Here is a 7,177-nt window from a genome sequence, read left to right on the forward strand (position 1 = left end):
GAATTATTCCTAGTTGTTTAATGAAAATAATTGAGTGTATGCCATTTGTTGATATGAAAAGACTGGGGAAGGAACATGTTTAGATGGTAGTAGAATTAAGAATTCTCTCTTAAGCAGAAAAAAATTGAAATACCTGTGAAATATCCAAGTAGAATTGTCAAGGAGGTAGCTGTATATCAGTGTGGAACTTGGGGAAGCTGTCTGTGCTGTATCTATTGTGTGGGAGACATCAGCAGAGAGAACTACATATGGAATCTATCTGGTGAGAGATGTGGAAAGAAATCATGGACTAGAACAGTGCCTTGAGGGCCCCAATATACAGTGGTCTCTGGTGTCAAAGTACTGGATTTATCTTCATGTTTTTTGTTTTGTTTTTTAACTTTAAACACTTTTTATTTATTTATTTTTGGCTGCACCACCTGGTTTGTAGGATTTTTAGTCCCCTGACCAGGGATCGAACCTGGGCCCCTTGGCAGTGAAAGCATGGTGTCCTAAATGCTGGACCACCAGGGAATTCCCTTATCCTCATGTTTAAGTCGTTTCCTTCTTTCTGCATTACCCAACCTTTCTCATCTTCTCTGGGATCTGGCACATTAGTTCATATCACTTTTAAAGTAATTTTTATAATATCCTGCAAAACAAATGCTACTATTCTCTGTATGCATAGAAGGCAAAAAAAAAAAAAAAATCCCAGAGTGATCCTAACTATTGCTGAAGATAATAATGTCATTAGTTACAAAGAATAAATCACATATAAGCAAAAAATAAATGTGTTAAAAAGATACTGGGAGGTAACAAAATTTCTAGCAGGATCAGAAGATGTTCATCAAGAAGAATATGTCAAACACACAGCAGCTTGGGGCTGATGAAGGCAACCCAAGCTTCCTCTCTGGTCACAGATACCATAGGTTTTATCGCTGCCACCCACTTGCCATGCTGAGCAGTGGATGCTTTTATGAAAACTGCTGCAACTAAAGCAAGATATGTCTGCTTTCACTGCCCCTACGTGTTACTTGGGTTACAGTGACTCCTCTAGCTGGATTTCACCACAAAGCACCTAGTTCATGAGGTGCTGAAACCTACTGAGGACTTCTGATAACATTTCCTGAAGCATCTATTTAAATGCCAAAGAAATTCCATTGAGAAGACAAAGTGGGTTTCCCCTGTTTCTTATCACCTGTTGGTACATGCATGGTAATAGTATTAGTATGAACATTAATTTTGTAGCAAGCCAAAAAACTTGTCTTGCTTGACATGGGGGACAGCTTTCTACTCAGCCTTAGATAGACATTTAAGAGAGTCAGACTCAAACTTCCCTAGTGGTCCAATGGCTAAGCCTCCACTCTCCCAATGTAGGGGGCCCATGTTTGAAATCTACTCAGGGAACTAGGTCCCACATGCCACAACTAACAGTTCCCACAGAACACCTGAAAAAAAAAAATCCTACATGCCATGAGCTTCCCAGGTGGTGCTAGTGGCAAAGAAACTGCCTGCCAATGCAAGAGACATAAGATACACGAGTTTGAGTTTGATCCCTGGGTTGGGAAGATCCCCTGGAAGAGGGCATGGAAACCCACTCCAGTATTCTTGCCTGGAGAATCCCATGGACAGAGGAGCCTGGTGGGTTACAGTCCATAGGGTTGCAAAGAGTCAGGCGCGATGGAAGCAACTGAGCATGCACACACCCACATACCCACAACAAAGATTGAAGATCACCTGTGTCACAACTAAGGCCAGGGGCAGTTAAATAAATAAACATTTTTAAGAAGAGGATCATACTCAACAGACATCCATGTGCCTTTTTCCAGACTTCTTTTTCAGTTAGTGAGGCATTGGGATCGTGGGATCTCATAACTCTTCTAGCTGCCTGATGGGCTACAGTCCATAGGGTCGCAAAGAGTCAGACACGACTTAGAAACTCAATAGCCACGGCAGCCAGGCAACTGTTAGCCAGCAACTTTTTACCAGATGTTTTAAATCATTCATCTCTAACTAAGCAGCTATCCAAGATTTCTATTAACACTTCCATGAGTCATTTAACATTTTGATGTCTTATTTGCCTTGTGAATAGCCAACATTCATTTCATGTCCTGAAAGTACAGTAACCTTTGTCGTGAATTTCCCTTCAATATACCCTACTATCCACAGGTAATGAAGCTTCCTTAATTAAAAACTGTTTAGACTCAATTTGAGGGGCCTTCTATAAAGATACTCAAAATAAAATGGAGTTATTAATACTTTTCCCTTCTCCTCACCTCTAACTTCTAGCAGCCAATGTGATTAATTTTTCCTTAGACTACTCTGGTAATATGGTATCAGGACCTTAGAGAAGATAAAAATAGTCTTGTCAATGTCATTACAGTTCAGGTTGAATGCCCTTGCAATGAGGTACCCATGGCCATCTCTTCCTTTGATGTTACAATTTTACAATTTCTTCAAAGAATTACAGTCTCTCTATAATGTAACCTCCATTGAAAAACACCAGAACTCAAACCACAAAGGTCTATTGTTGCTAATTTATTAATACATTTATTATACAAACATTTTGATTGCTATCTTTGTATGAGAAGTAAGACTGTTCCCTCATAATTTTAATGATAGGAGGGGCAAAATCAGGAAAGGTCCTTCTAGCCTCTGTTTTGTTTTTTCAGTGATAAGAGGCATATCAGTTAGAGAAAAGACTTTAGTAGTTAAGAGTCTAGTTTGTCATTAGGAGACTAAACCTTTTCTATCCCTATGGCATCTTTCTAACTGTTTCTGAGAGGCCATGTTCTTAGGGCTAAACAGTGGTTCCTTAGATAGATAACTAAGTTGCTTTGTGGAGTTAGCAGAGACACAGGTATGCCGCTGGATTTTGGTCTTTCAAGGACTGAGTATATGTAGACTCCACTTGGGGAAGGAACCCTGGCTACCCACAACCCTCAAAGCTTTTAATGTGGAAGGCATGCCTTCAACATGCTGTCATGACCGCAGAACCTATAACCAAGATATGAGCTGAGATCCAGGACTGACTTCGTGGTCTTCTTTAGTCCCTATTTTAAGGGTCTATTACTACTTCCCTCTCTTGCTTCTCCCAAATTCTAATTACTCCGACCGAAGAACAGAGTGATGGGATGGTCACTCACATTCTCAATTCATGTATGTCTCCACAGAAGCACTTAGCTGCTGCTAACATCTGATCTCATATTTTCTTAGTGAACTTTATCTACCAGAATCTTCTTTGTTGCTCCTCTCTCCACTATCCTCAGAAATAGCTTTTTCAACATCCACTCCTAAGAGGTTTCTATTTCTCCCTGCCATTCGGTGGGTACTTTAAGAATTAAATATCCATATCCCTTCTTTTGTTCACTTTCTTTCCCTTCCATTTTCTTTCCTTCTCTTCTCCAAATTCTAAATATCCATTCATTAATCTTTAATACACAGGCCAGAGTCTCAGAGATAATCTTTGATCACTGAAAAACTTCTGTCAGTTCAGTCACTCAGTCATGTCGGACTCTTTGCAACCCCATGGACAGCAGCACGCCAGAAAATCTTCAGTCACTGAACAACTTCTATAGGAGGGCATTTTCAACAGATTTGCATCAGTATCCTTCTTGTTTTATTAGTCTGCCTGTATTTCTCTAGGATGACTGAACCAGTGAAGTTGCTCAGTCATGTCTGACTCTTTGTCTGACTCTTTGCGACCCCACTGTCTGTAGCCTACCAGGCTTCTCCATGCATGGAATTTTCCAGGCAAGAGTACTGGAGTGGATTGCCATTTCCTTCTCCAGGGGATCTTCCCGACCCAGGGATCGACCGCAGGTCTCCCACATTACAATCAGACGCTTTACCATCTAAGCTACCAGGGAAGATTGAGCCCCTACCACAAAGATATAATTCTGTAACTACAAGCACCATTTTTTATACTTCAGCAATTCTGCCATGAATGTTAAGAATTATCGAATCACCGAGCCTGAACTATGGCCCAAACTTCATAGAAGCCTACCTAAAAGCTAAGAAAAACTGAGGCTTCTAGCTAGAGAAAAATTTCCTCTTTTGTGTTTGTTTTTAAGATTTGGTGATCACTGGTCCTGACTTATAGGTTAGCCTAGGGATCTGCCTCCTCTGACATGTTGGACAGTTCCCACAAAGCCTAGTCTTCTCTCAAAAAACCTCAAATAGCCAAAGTAATCTTGAGAAAGAAGAATGGAACTGGAGGAATCAACCTGCCTGACTTCAGACTCTACTACAAAGCCACAGTCATCAAGACAGTATGGTACTGGCACAAAGACAGAAATATAGATCAATGGAACAGAATAGAAAGCCCAGAGATAAATCCACGAACCTATGGACACCTTATCTTTGACAAAGGAGGCAAGGATATACAATGGAAAAAAGACAACCTCTTTAACAAGTGGTGCTGGGAAAACTGGTCAACCACTTGTAAAAGAATGAAACTAGAACACTGTCTAACACCATACACAAAAATAAACTCAAAATGGATTAAAGATCTAAATGTGAGACCAGAAACTATAAAACTCCTAGAGGAGAACATAGGCAAAACACTCTCCGACATAAATCACAGCAAGATCCTCTATGATCCACCTCCCAGAATATCGGAAATAAAAGCAAAACTAAACAAATGGGACCTAATGAAACTTAAAAGCTTTTGCACAACAAAGGAAACTATAAGTAAGGTGAAAAGACAGCCCTCAGATTGGGAGAAAATAATACCAAATGAAGCAACAGACAAAGGATTAATCTCAAAAATATACAAGCAACTCCTACAGCTCAATTCCAAAAAAATAAATGACCCAATCAAAAAATGGGCCAAAGAACTAAACAGACATTTCTCCACAGAAGACATACAGATGGCTAACAAACACATGAAAAGATGCTCAACATCACTCATTATTAGAGAAATGCAAATCAAAATCACAATGAGGTACCATTACACGCCAGTCAGGATGGCTGCTATCCAAAAGTCTACAAGCAATAAATGCTGGAGAGGGTGTGGAGAAAAGGGAACCCTCTTACACTGTTGGTGGGAATGCAAACTAGTACAACCGCTATGGAAAACAGTGTGGAGATTTCTTAAAAAACTGGAAATAGAACTGCCATATGATCCAGCAATCCCACTTCTGGGCATACACACTGAGGAAACCAGATCTGAAAGAGACACGTGCACCCCAATGTTCATCGCAGCACTGTTTATAATAGCCAGGACATGGAAGCAACCTAGATGCCCATCAGCAGATGAATGGATAAGGAAGCTGTGGTACATATACACCATGGAATATTACTCAGCCGTTAAAAAGAATTCATTTGAACCAGTCCTAATGAGATGGATGAAACTGGGGCCCCTTATACAGAGTGAAGTAAGCCAGAAAGATAAAGGACATTACAGCATACTAACACATATATATGGAATTTAGAAAGATGGTAATGATAACCCTATATGCAAAACAGAAAAAGAGACACAGAAATACAGAACTCTGTGGGAGAAGGTGAGGGTGGGATGTTTCAAAAGAACAGCATGTATACTATCTATGGTGAAACAGATCACCAGCCCAGGTGGGATGCATGAGACAAGTGCTCGGGCCTGGTGCACTGGGAAGACCCAGAGGAATCGGGTGGAGAGGGAGGTGGGAGGGGGGATCGGGATGGGGAATACGTGTAAATCTATGGCTGATTCATATCAATGTATGACAAAACCCACTGAAATGTTGTGAAGTAATTAGCCTCCAACTAATAAAAAAAAAAAAATCAAATATATATATATTCCTCTAAGGGCTCTGATGCAGGAAGAAAGGCGGTTTAAGAGCTGCCCCATCATCTCTAGGTGGTACGGTCAAGACCAGCAGATACAGGATGGGTCTATATGACCTTTTTGCTTCTCTCAGTTCATAGAACCTCTTATGTCACGGTGTGGCAGCCATCGGAAGGATGCTCCCACTAATGCTACCAACATAGTAATATCTGAGATGGGGAAAAGCAACTCCTCTCTTATGCCTGAGACATCATGTGGGCCCCTGTAATACACAATGTTGAAAACCCTAAACATAAGCATCAAGGCTATAATAAGTTACGTAGACATTTGGTGTGTTAGTTGCTATTAAGTTACAAAATCTGCTATTCCCTAGAAATGACTGATGAATTTACATCATCCTTCACCCCTAAACCATTTTCAGGTGTGTTTGTCTCCAGGTGGTTGAGAAGCTACCCTGGCTCTATTTGATTTAAAAGGACTCAGAACAGCACTGTATAAAGATAATGTGTGGTGGCAGTGTGGTTCATGCTCACCTTTTGTCTTGGTTTTCCTCAATGTCTAGGCCAACAGTTTGCCTTGGGCAAGGAGTCAAAAGGCACCAGAAGATTTCCTCCTTATTTATCATTAAGACAGCCTCATTCACTTCTTTCTTTGTCCCTTCTTATCTCAGAAAGACCTTCCTGAGGTGCTGGTCCACTTAGCTCTAAGGCTGGTACCAGACTTCATCCTGGCCCAGCGCCTGTTGGTTGATGGCTCTTTCCCGTAAACTACAGTGGCCCATCTCAAGAGGGGTTGTAAAAGCCCTCTTCCTCTATGATGGACACGCTTAGAAGGAGACTTTCCATGAACTTCATTCCAGCCATCTTCAGAGGGGAGACATTTCCCTGGAGTCCCATAGCTGATGTGATTTAAATGTTGAATTTTACAATGAAAAAATTGTTTCATGTCCAACGATGAGTATTTTTGGCTTCAGTGTCTGACTTAAGCATTCATTTGTTTGTTACTCATCAACATATCCAGTATTGGGGTTTGTAGAAAACCCCTGACACTTAAGAATGACCTGTCTGTTGACTTTGTAGTCTGAGATGTTGCAGTGCCAAATCATAGAGCCCCAATTAAAAACAACACGAATGCCCAATTGCACATTTCTGTGTCTCTGATCAGTCATTTCTGAGAGAGTTTTCACCAGTCTGATTGCCTTGATCATATTGATACCTGTGATATATATTTTAGCATTTAATGTTTTGGTACATATTAAAATTGTGAATTGACTCCAAATCTATTCAAGCATTCTTTTGAATCATGGAAACCTTAAATGATACCACTGGATATGAGCTAATAGGAGTTTTGCATGTTCATTCTCTCAGACTCTTTGTGACCCCATGGAGTGTAACCTGTCAGGTTCCTCCATTCAGAATTTTGTAAGAT

Source organism: Dama dama, chromosome 6, assembly GCF_033118175.1.
Source record: "Dama dama isolate Ldn47 chromosome 6, ASM3311817v1, whole genome shotgun sequence".
Taxonomy (NCBI): domain Eukaryota; kingdom Metazoa; phylum Chordata; class Mammalia; order Artiodactyla; family Cervidae; genus Dama; species Dama dama.